The sequence below is a fragment of the Malus sylvestris genome, chromosome 11, assembly GCF_916048215.2.
Source record: "Malus sylvestris chromosome 11, drMalSylv7.2, whole genome shotgun sequence".
NCBI classification, from domain to species: Eukaryota; Viridiplantae; Streptophyta; class Magnoliopsida; order Rosales; family Rosaceae; genus Malus; species Malus sylvestris.
In genome coordinates this window covers 14289259-14301315 of record NC_062270.1, presented here as the reverse complement: position 1 = coordinate 14301315, position 12057 = coordinate 14289259, and the positions used below count along the sequence as shown (strand labels likewise).

Genomic DNA, 12057 nt, shown 5'->3' with positions numbered 1-12057 from the left:
GAGAGCGTTTGATACAGGTCTTATTGGCCCGAGATGGGTTATTGATAAGGCTGCAAGGTTAATAGTGTTGAATAATCAGCCGGATAAAGATGTCGGGAATTGGGGAAGTAGTGAGGTTTTACGGCCAGGCAATACCTTTGATCTTAATATACCTATTGATGTGGAACAGGAGGATAATCATGGTGGGATCCCTGATGGGGATGTGATGGGTGGCAAGGTGAGAGGAGGACAGATGTCTCAAGATTTAGATCCCTTTAACCTAGTTCCCATAATTAAAGCTATTTCAAGAGGTGGGGTTAAACAAGGTCGTAAGGATGGCAATGAAGGCTTGGAAACATTTGACTGAGTTGCACCGTGTGACAAAGCACCAGAGTTTTGAGTTGGACTAAGCAGAGGCCACTTGCGAGGTCTCCGCGTTCGCAAGGAAAATCATATGTTGGAACTGTCAGGGTATCAGAGGGACTTGACAGTTGACGATCTCATTGAGCAGAATAGGTTCTACTCCCCCAAGGTGGTGGCGTTATTGGAGACCAAAAACCATAGTAGAAGGTACTGTTATTTAAAGCGACGACTCAGAATGTCATGTATGCATGCAATCGAGCTAAGGGGAATTGTAGGTGGTATGTGTCGATTTTGGAGAGATGCTAAGGATGTTGTATTGGTTTAAGTATGGAGATTTTTTCATTGAGGTTTTAGTTGAGGATGGGATACGGCAATGTAGGTGGCGACTTATGGTTGTGTATGCAAATACCAATGATCGTAAAAGAGCGCAACAGTTTGGTGTGCTAATGGACCGAATAAATGGTTACTCGAAAACGTGCATCATGATAGAGGACTTCAATGGCTTACTGTATGAGTTAGAGAAGGAATGGGGCAATGTGCGTACGGCTACTAGTATGCGGACCTTCAGGAATTTTGTTACACAAACACAGTTGTTAAATTTGGGTTTTGAAGGTTATCCGTATATATGGAGGAATAGGCATGATGAGGGTTTTATTCAAGAAAAGATTTATCGTGCTTTTGCAACAAATGAATGGATACAAAGTTATTAGCAAGCGGTAGTTAAACATGTGGTACTTGAAGGGTCTGACCATGCAATGCTTGTGCTGTCAACAGAGGTGGACCAACCTAAGCAGAATAAGAGATTCATGTATGACCCTTGATGGAACCAGGAGGATCAATATGCTGAAGTGGTATGTTTATATTGGGGTAGTGGGATTGGTGATGCCCCGGACCATAACCTGGTGGCTAACTTAAAACGTATTAAACATGGATTAGTGATGTGGAGGAAAAAGACGGATCGTAATGAGCAAAAGGAGATTTGTCGTTTGAAAGAGATCCTTCGTGAGAAGTACCAAAGGCAAGTGTTTGATGGCTAATGAATCCGTGAGTTAGAGGCAGAGCTTACAGGAGCAGTTAGGATGGAAGAGGTTTATTGGCGTACAAAGTCAAGAATGCAATGGTTACAAGAGGGTGATAAAAATACTAGATTTTTTCATGCACAAACATTGAAACGAAGACGAAGGAATGATATTTGTAGGTTGGAGAAGGTAGATGGTACTTGGTGTACTGATGTGCAACGAATGCGTGGTATTGTTGTGGGGTATTTTCAGGTATTATTCACCACGGATCAACCTGCAAATGTTATAGAGATCATGCCATGGGTGCCAAATAAGGTTGGTCATCTGGAGAATAGGGTTTTGAATGCTTAGGTTACGGATGTGGAAATTGAAAATGCTCTTCATCAAATGCATCCAACGAAATCTTTGGATCCTGATGGATTTAATGCAAGGTTTTTCCATCATCATTAGGAAACAGTGGGATGAGTGGTTATGGGTATGGTTAAATCCTTCTTTCAATCATGACTGATGCTAAAAGAGTTGAATCATACTAATATTGTGCTTATTCCCAAGGTGGATAATCCAAGGAAAATGTCTTAATAGGCCGATATCGTTATGTAATGTGGTGTATATGATTATTTCAAAGGTGCTAACGAATCGGCTAAAGTGAGTTCTTCCCAGGGTGATAAGCCAAAATCAATTGGCGTTTATGGTGGGAAGGCAAATTTCTGATAACATTTTGGTGGTTCATGAGCTATTACATTCGATGAGACACGACAATGATGAAGGTACTAATTTTATGGCACTTAAATTGGACATGGCTAAAGCTTATGATAGAGTTGAATGGTCGTTTTTGAATGCGATGTTGCTGAAGTTGGGTTTTGATGATGTCTTTTATCAATGGGTGATGAAGTGTGTGCAAACAGTGTCGTATCGTGTGGTAATTAATAGTGAGGCCACATGTTATATTACACCGAGCAGAGGTCTTCGACAAGGAGACCCAATGTCTCCGTTCTTGTTCCTTATTTGTGCCAAGGGTTTCTCATCCTTAATTCACAATGAGGAAATGCTTGATCATATAAGAGAAATCACGGTAAACCCCTTTGTCGAGCCCATTTCCCATGTCTTCTTTGTGGATGACTCGGTTCTTTTTTGCTGGGTTATAGAGACAGAGGCTGGGAATGTCAAGGGGTTGTTGCATCAATATGCCGAAAGATCAGGCCAGTTCGTTAATATGGAGAAAAGATCGGTGCATTTTAGTGAGGGATGCTTTAAGACTATGAAAGACCAGTTATCACAGGAGTTGGGTATTCGACACCAGGAAGGCTTTGGGAAGTATTTGGGCATCCAAGCGGATTTTGGGACGTGTTCAAAGATGTACGGAAAAGATTGGATGAGAGGATTATTAGGTGGGCAAAGCAGTTTTTGTCGGTCGTTGGGAATGAGATACTAATTAAAAGTGTAGCATATGCGTTACCTATTTATACAATGTTGTGCTTCCAACTCCCAATACAGTTGGTGAAGGAAATTGAGCAGGTTATTGCTCGGTTTTGTTGGCATGATCAAAAGACTAATAAGGGTGTAAACTGAGTGACTTGGAGTAAGGTTGCAAAGAAAAAGTTAGTAGGAGGGCTTGGGTTTAAGGAAATCATCGCATTTAATTTAGCCATGCTTGCTAAATTAGGGTGGCGAGTGATTTGCAATCCGGAGTCAATGCTGGCTAAACTGCTCCAGGCTAAATATGATCCTTCTTCATCATTTCTTGATGCGTCGGTGGGTAGGGGAACATCGTGGGGATGGAAAAGAATATTGCAGGGAAGGAAAGTATTGAAGGTAGGTATTCGATGAAAGGGGAGAGATGGTAGAAATGTTCGTATTTTATCTGATCTTTGGTTGCCTACACCAAGAACATTCAAACCTTCGTCGAGACACATTTATATGCCTATTTGGGTGTCTGACATTGTAACCCCTGATGCGAAATGGGATAGGGCGACAATAGAAAGGTGTTTTTGTCCAAAGGAAGCTGATATTATCCTTTTCATGCCGTTTAACCAACATGGTTGTCCTGATCACCTGATTTGGCATTATACTTGTAATGGGATGTATTCAGTTTAAATCAGGGTATCTAGTTCTCAAGAGATGAATAGGAATGGAAAGTTGGGGCGGAAAGGTGTTGTGCAGTCAAGTATGGAAGATACCAAGGATTCGACGTGGCGGGAATTATGGCATTTGGGGGTTCCTCCCAAGCTTTGCCACTTTATTTGGAGGGGGTGTAGAAACATCTTGGCAGTATGTACCAATTTACAAAGATGAGGTATTAGATTAGAGACTAGTTGCCCATTAGGTGATGAAGAGGTGGAAATATAGGTACACTTATTTTTCCATTGTCCGTTTATGCGGGTATTTTGGTTCAATTCCCTGCTTTAATTAGATGTAATGAGGTAGAGGTGGAGATTTTTTGGAGTGCTGGAAGTGGATTTGTAAAAAATATGGTGAGGCGAAGGAAACGGAAAAACTCATGCGGTGGGTGATATGTGGATTGTGGCGGATTTGGAAGTGTCGAAATAGTGCAGTGTTTGAGAAAATGTTAATCACACCGATTGAAGCGTTGGAGCTTCTAAGCCAGCAGGTGTGGGAGATTGCTGACAGTGGAGGGAAGGTTGTGTAGTAACACGGTGACAGGCAACGCCTTGAGGGGGAGGTTCAGGTTCGGTCGATGAAGCCACCTTTTCGTACTATCAAGGTGAATTGTGATAGGGCTTGGTGTAAGCAAACGAGTGTGGGGGGCTATGGGCCAGAGACTTTGCCGGAATCCTTCAAGTCGGCGGTGGTATGGGAGGTATAATTTGTGGTTCCAGTTTGATGGTGAAAGCAATGAGAGTGGCATTGATGTCTTGTGTGGAGTTAGGATTCGAGTTGGTTTAGTTAAAGACAGACTCGAAGGTTTTGGTGGAAATGCTTACTGGGATTTTGGCCTCGAAGGCAGCTTTGGAGGGTATCTTATGGGATATGAATTATATTTGACAACAATTGAGTTCAGTAGAGTTTTTGTTTACTCCTCGTGCCTGTAATGGGGCTACGCATCAAGTGGCTTCGTATGCCATGCGTGTGGGGGGTTCTCATATGTGGGTTCATTTTGAACCAGAATGGTTGTTTAACATTCTGGCGTCTGATGTAAACATTTCAATTCATCTTTAATAATATTTGAATTTCGAAAAAAAAAAAAACAGTACTTTATGAAACTAAACTATTTATGAAATTGAACACTATTTACGAAACTGAACAATACTATACTATTTATGAAATTGAACGGTACTACACTATTTATTGGTCCAAATTCATAAATAATATCTAGTTTTTGGTTCACTTTCATAAATAGTGCCTAGTTATTGAGTCTTATTTCATAAATAATGTATAGTAATCGGTACAGTTCATAAATAATGTCTCATTCTTGGTCAAATTTCATAAATAATACCTAGTTCTTGATCCATTTTCATATATAGTGCTTCGGTCTTGGTCATGTTTCATAAATAGTATCTAGTTCTTGGTCCAGTTTTATAAATAGTGTATAGTAATTGGTACAATTTCATAAATAGTGTATCTTTCTTGGTCTAGTTTCATAAATAATGTTTCTTTCTTGGTCCAGTTTCATAAAAGTGTCTCTTAGTCCAGTTTTTTGGTTTATTTTAAGAAATAATGCCTTCTCTGGCTTTGTTGCATCCTCTGAGCAACAACCACATTCATGATGGTGATGATGGTGGTGGATAGGATCCTCGTCACCTCTACCAAATGGTTCTCAGTGAACCCTATCACCCACCATCTTATGCAACCCAACCTCCCCCGACTCTTCCTCCGCGATCCTATCCACCACCTCTCAATCACCTCCGATTCCCACACACCCTATCCTCCACGACCCACGACCCATCTCTACCGATGACAGACATGAATCAGAGAGAGAAAAGCAGCGTTGCTTGTGTTTGTTAGGATTTCATGGGTTTCATGGCAGTTTCAATCTTCCTAATACTTTTTTTTTAATTTTTTTTCATAAAAAAATGTTGGAAAAAGCAAAAGAGTAATTACAGGGATCCTATCTCCTGTCAAGGATCTGGAAAAATCATTTTTCAGAATTTTGATTAAAATACTTGGTGTTTACATTCAGAATCGAGCATCCAATTTGTAGGAATTGGGAGAAACAAAAAAAGTACATGTAAGTAAAAAAAGCATCCAATTTGATCATATCTCCTCACAAATGTATTTTTCTTTCTAAATATATAAAGTTTGGAGTGCCAAATGAGAATTTTGAAGTGTCTATAACAATTCCTTTAAGAAATTCAAATATTTAATGGAAGACATTGAATACAATACACATTAATTAATTTGAATTGAGGACACATCAATGGACTATAATCAATATGTAATCTAATACCATATTTTTATTAAATTTCAATCTCTTTTAAGGATTAAAGTTAAAAATTAAAAAAATTAAAAGTTCAAAAAAATTAAAAAATTAAAATTAAAAAACCATTACAAAAAAATCCAACTTGCAGTAATAAAAACACTTAAAGCAAAATAGCTAGAAGTGTTTCTGAGCACCGGCCTCTTCTCCGAGAGCTCAATATAAATGTGTGGTTGTTATCATGGCATGGAGGGCATTATGGACCTGGCTTCTCTGCTCTCCCACTTCTCATACACTCTCATCCCCTTCTATTTGTGCGATCACGGTTAAGCCACGTCAATATTTTATATTACTATTGCTTTTTGTCTTATCATCTCTATAAAAAAAATTAATATAAAATGTTGACGTGGTTTAACCGTGACCACACAAAATAGGAGAGGATGAGAGTGTATGGAAAGTGGGAGGGTAGAGAAGCTGGGTCCGGGCATTATCCCTTCATTCTCTCTCTCTCCCACCGACATGATTTATGTCGCAAGAGGGCTTGATAGCTAAGTGGAGAGGACATATAGCCACTTCGACAACCTCGAGCTTTCTATCACTCATTTTTATCTTATATTGAAAAAGCAAAACAATAATAGTGGGTAACTGTTATTAACACTTCAAAAATCTTGTTATAGAATATTTCTAATTATAGAAATTTTGGAATACAAAATTAGATTTTTGGAGTGTAAATAACAATTCCGTAATAATGACGATGAAAAGAGAAGTTGCTGATCATCAAAGGGACCGTGTGGACTGTATGCACTGTGCAGGGTCGGCTTTATATACACACACTATGTGTACACACACCCCACATATATTTCTGCGTTTGATTCTGCTCCCATCCCACTTCTTTCTTTGCTCTTGGTTTTTGTTGAGAGAGAGAGAGAGATGGGGACGCTGCCGCCAAGGTCGGTAGCAGTAGATGATGCTCGAGTAGAGGATGCAAAAGTTGGCCAAGAAGAAGCTGATCGTGATCACCAACAGAAGCAACTCGATGCTGGCGCTCTTTTTGTTCTCAAATCCAAAGGTACATATACAAATGATCTCTTGACAAATTCTATATATAATGCGCATACACATGTTGATGAGATTATGAATCTAAGAGAAGTCTCATCTAATAGTTTAAATAATTTTGAGATCTCCCTTTTATAAAAAAGTGATTTTAAAATCGATGATCACGGTCTCTTAATTATAATATTAGACCGTTCACATATTCATTCTAACAGTTGTGCCTCTATGTCATACAATAAATACGTGAAGAGACATGTGAAATGTAAAAATCTCACAAATTACCAATTTTAGATGTAACATAGAAGTTCCGTTTGTATTTTTTGTTTCTTTAATGCTGTGATGGTCTCTTTAACCGTGGTCGTTTTGGTCCTCTCATACCATAGACATCATAAAAAATGAGTGCTACTAGATCCACCCTATTGTCCTATTTCTACACCCCACATTATAATCTCACCCACCATAAAAAATAAAAAAAAAATTAAAAAAATTAAAATCCTGTTAATCCACCCCAATTATTCCTAAAATAACCTCAAATATCTAAATCCATTTTTTTTTCACCCCAACTGCATCATCAATCGAACGGCCTCGATTTGAAGCTAGTTGGCGTTGGCCCAAATGCCAAATTGCTTGAATTTCCAATAAACAGATTATAATTATAAAAGGATGGTGAAGTTATGAATCAAATTTGAAAGAGATAACATTACTTGGTGAAGGAGGTGATAGGTGATGTTGGTAGAGAGGACTTGGGCTGTGCAGTCGCCATTGGACATAAGAGGCTCTCTCCTTGAAATTCCATCTACATCTATAGCATGCAAATCGAATGATGATAAGTTTATAGAACCCCTAATACCAACTTTATGAAAAATCTGAACAGAACAATAAACAACCATGGAACGATCTCGAGATGCGGCCACTGCGCGCGAGACTCAACCTGGAATAACTAGACCTGTTCGTGGTAGGAATTTCCGTCGGGCATGTTTCCTGGCCGACGAGCACATAGCTCCCCTGGAGGTTGACGCCGGTTGAGGGCTGCTGTCGGGCTTCTGCTTCGCTGTCGGGCGTTGTCGGGCAAGTCTCGTCGGGCAAGACTCTTCGGGCAAGGCTGAAAGAGAAGGACAACGTTAACTTTGAGAGGTGCCTTTGTGGGGCCTTAGGTGTAGGCCTTGAGGCTCACAATCAAGGTTAACATTTAGGTGCTCAGGCGTGCCACTGCCATCTTTAGCATGGCAAATGTAAAATGGTTGTCGTGCTTTGGTTGTATATATGTATGTATCCAAGAAACCGTGTTAGTTATAACAGGTGCCTTTGTGGGGCCTTAGGTGTAGGCCTTGAGGCTTCCCATAAATAACTAAACCAGTGCTCGAACGCATCATATTCATTCTCGTGATTGTAGGAGTTTTCTAACTATTATACTTCTGATTACCCGAATCCAAGAAGTAGGATGAACCCAAATAGGTGCCTTTGTGGGGCCTTAGGTGTAGGCCTTGAGGCTTCCCATCAGAGTTCATTATTATAATTAGACTCTTTAGGTCGCTGAACGGAATGAATCCAAATGGATGCCTTTGTGGGGCCTTAGGTGTAGGCCTTGAGGCTTTCCATTAGAATCCATCTCATGCTCAAGCGTTCTATGATAATCATGGCATAATAGAAAGAAAACTAGAAGGTAGGTTGATTACTTGCGCCCCAAGTAACTTCGGACTTCTCGTTTATCAAGGACTGTCGTGGATGGGTTAAGTCCACATAAGGTTCTTTTTTATGCCTTGAGGCCAAGGACTTTTAACTGATCAGATTTACATGCCCGAGGGCTTAGGACTTGGATCTGGTTTGAACACTGACGATATATTCAAATCGGATTCAAGTACTGAGAAAGCCTCTTAATAATCATGTTGCTAGAAATAACTTGCATATAACTGGAAGTATACAACATATTGAAAAGACAAAACTAAAGCAAAGAAGGTCGGGCAAGGTTAAACCTTATCGGGTAAGGTTGCTCGTCTTGCAGGTTCCTATCTTTGTAGTTTTGTCAAAGGTCTGAAAGCTTAGAGGGGTAGAGAGAGAGAGATTACAAAAGATGAATCGATACTACAGCAAGGTTGAACAAGGTACCAGAGCTATTACAAAAGGTTGAAGAGAGGGTTATCCCGAAAGGGATGGAGGTTTATCCCGAAAGGGATGAAGGCTGACTACAGCTTTGTTTTGAAGGAAAATCTGGCTTTGAGCAGAGTTTGTGCTTGCATTTGTTTGTTTGATTGAGTGTCCTTAATCCTTGATTTTCTTTCTTCTTATATAGACAACTCGGCTTGGCCTTTGGTAGCAGCAGCTTTGCCCGAATGCGGTTTGAGGGTGATGACTCATCAGCTATTTTACATGTAATGCCACCATAAAGTACTTTATGGGCTGTGTAGCTGACCAGCCTACACCACTTGGCCTTTGGGTAGGTAAGCAAGTGGTCTTCATGAGCTGCACCAAGTCAGAAAAGGCCTTCTCCTGCCTTCTGGGCTTCGACTGGGCTTCGGCTATCTTCCCTTTCGGGCCTCCTTTTGGGCCAACTCCTTTCTTGAGCCCAAAGTTCAAGTTTTGATCCAAACAAGACCATCAGTCATCGTCGTCAATATTGTGGAGGCAGATGGTGGGTCCGAGAACTCAATTTTCTTGGAGCAGTTTGAGATTGACGAAGGGACCCGACGAGGCGTTGCGGTTGTTGGTGACCGAGAGCGTATGTGTTTGACGGTGGTGGTAGTTGAATGGTGGTGGTGGTCTGCAATCTTTCTCTCTTTCCCTCTCTGGGGGTTGGACATTCGGGCGACGCCACCCTGGGATCGGATGTCAGTGGGGAAGCACTTGAGAGCCATGACGGCGTAGGCCTCCTCGGCGTTGCGAGCGTGGGTGGGGAGATTTTTCCAAGTCCTTTGATGTAATTTTACAAAAGGGTAAAAATGGTAGTAAATTTTTTACAAACTAGTGGGGTGGGAAGATAAGACAATGGGTGGGCTTATCAGCACTCTAAAAAATTCTAATTCATTCATTTTTTTTCTTCTTCATTTTTCTCGTCAAATATGGATTAGTTTAATGCATATACCTATACTAATGAAGTTTTACTATTTCACAATTCATATGGGAATTGTTATTAGAACTCTAAAAATCTCATTTGGCACTCCAAACTTTTTATAATTAAAAAGAAAAAATACACTTGTGAAGAGTGTAGAATGAGATTTTGGAATACAAATAACAATTCTCATTCATATATATGGCCCAAAATTCTCATTGTTATATTGTTTCTTCACACAACTGGTACACGTTGGTTGTTGACCGTGTAACTTATTTGCAGTGTACATACATATGTGCTCTCGATATACTTTAGGGCCGGGAAGTTTTAGCCGTTTAGGTTTTTTTATATATGTTTGTTGGGCATACTGTTTTCGTACTACTAAAATCAAAAGACAAGATGAGATACTATAACCATATATATGTAGTGACAGAATCAAAATTCTAACGCGAGGTGGGATTAACTAATTTATTATTCTTTCTCATGGACGACCAACTACACATGCATACATATTATTTCTTCGTAAAAGATGATACAAATATTCCTATTTTTATTTTTCTTGTTAGAAAGATTTGAAGTAGTAGTATTGTTGATGTAGGATCGTGGGTGCACTGCGGTTATCACTTGACAATATCAATTGTTGCTCCACCACTTCTAAGTTTGCCGTACGCTTTCACCTTCCTCGGATGTATGGCCGGAATTTTGTGTTTGGTCATCGAAGCACTAGTTACTTTCTACTCATACAATTTAATCTCTTTGGTTTTTGAAAACTATGCTCAATTGGGTCGTCGCCATCTCCGATTGAGAGACATGGCTCTTGACATTCTAGGTATGTACAATTTGAAAACCCTTTTTTGGCATTTCATTTCTTAATTATGTCCATTTGTCGTTAATTAAGTTTTTAATGTTATTACTAACGATGATACTACTGGAATAAAAAAAAAAAGGAGAAAGGAAAAACCTATGCATTATGACAATGCACTACTTGCTCGTTAATATGGTTAAAGTGTTATTATATTGATATGTTACTTTACACATAGAGATGGTGTTTTCTAAGTCTTGAGTTCACCATTTACGATTTAGGGTTCTGTGTTTCAATTTGAATAATACATGTGCTATAAATTTAGCAGGTTTTAGTCGACATATCGACATATGCCACATTGCTTCACATGGGTCGTTGCAGCCAACTTTAAGAGTCAAGAAATGCCTGCCACTGTTTGTGGCCCAAGCTAGTGGTCTCTCTCATCTCATTAGAGGCATGATTGATAAGTATTAAATATCGTTGTCAAAATATAACATATACCGCTCAGTACTACAATATTGTGGTACTTCACTTCACTTGAAAATGAGAGGTTTTAGGTTCAAATCTCGTAGATGGCAAATTTGATATTAAATTAGGTTGCCCATTTGGTGGTTTAGCCTAACTCCCTCTCTTCCTAGTGTAAAAATATCGATATACTAAAAAAAATAATATAACATATGATAAGCTTACCTTTTTTTTAGTGTAGATAATATCGTTTGTTCATAAATAAATAACATATGATATCAATACATAGAGCAATTAATAAGTGTTTAATACCCTTGATAGTTAGAGTTTTTTTTCTTCAACTTATTGCATTATGGCTTGAAACCTTTCATCTTTTCCTTAGTGTAGAACAATATATAATATCTTTTGTAATAAAAGAAATATAGAGCAATTAGAAGTGTCTAGTTTGTAGATGCATTAGTGACAACAATGTTCACCACCATTACTAGTATTTAGTTAACCAGTGCCATCACCAGATTCGAACCAAAGACATATCGTTTACAGGTGGAAATAAATATCATTAGACCGTATTACTAAGTGACTACGCTTTTTTCTACATAATGAAGAAAAACTGAGAACGATTCACTCTCTAATCAGGTAGAAGACTTTTGTTAGTACGAAAAACTTTAGATACATATAATCACCTGCAAAATAATAATGCGCATCAAGTAAACCGAGTGTTTTTAAGCCTTCCACCTATATTATGTTTCTTCTCAGTTTGGGGTCTTCGTTATTTTATCTTTTCCTTTATTGGAAAATACTTTTTTTTTTTTTAATCTTTAGTAATATCTTTTACTTTATCTCTCTTTATTTCAATTTATAATTATTGAGTTGTTATCTTTATATATACTAGCATTTGCCTACACATTTTGTGTGTATGAACACATTTTTTTAGAAAATAAGAAGAGAGAGAGAG

The 12057-nt window shown here is 38.9% G+C and overlaps 1 long non-coding RNA gene and 1 pseudogene across 1 annotated transcript; one reads left to right on the top strand and one right to left on the bottom strand.

Annotated features, from left to right (window-relative positions):
* The first annotated feature begins 6469 nt into the window (after nucleotides 1-6469).
* LOC126590074 (uncharacterized) lies at nucleotides 6470-11420 on the top strand (annotated as a pseudogene).
* LOC126590075 (uncharacterized) lies at nucleotides 7437-9517 on the bottom strand. The gene is made up of 2 exons (XR_007612051.1): nucleotides 9383-9517; nucleotides 7437-7735 (listed from the first exon to the last, which is right to left on the bottom strand). It is a non-coding gene; the product is annotated as an uncharacterized LOC126590075 (long non-coding RNA).
* Nucleotides 11421-12057: the final 637 nt, after the last annotated feature.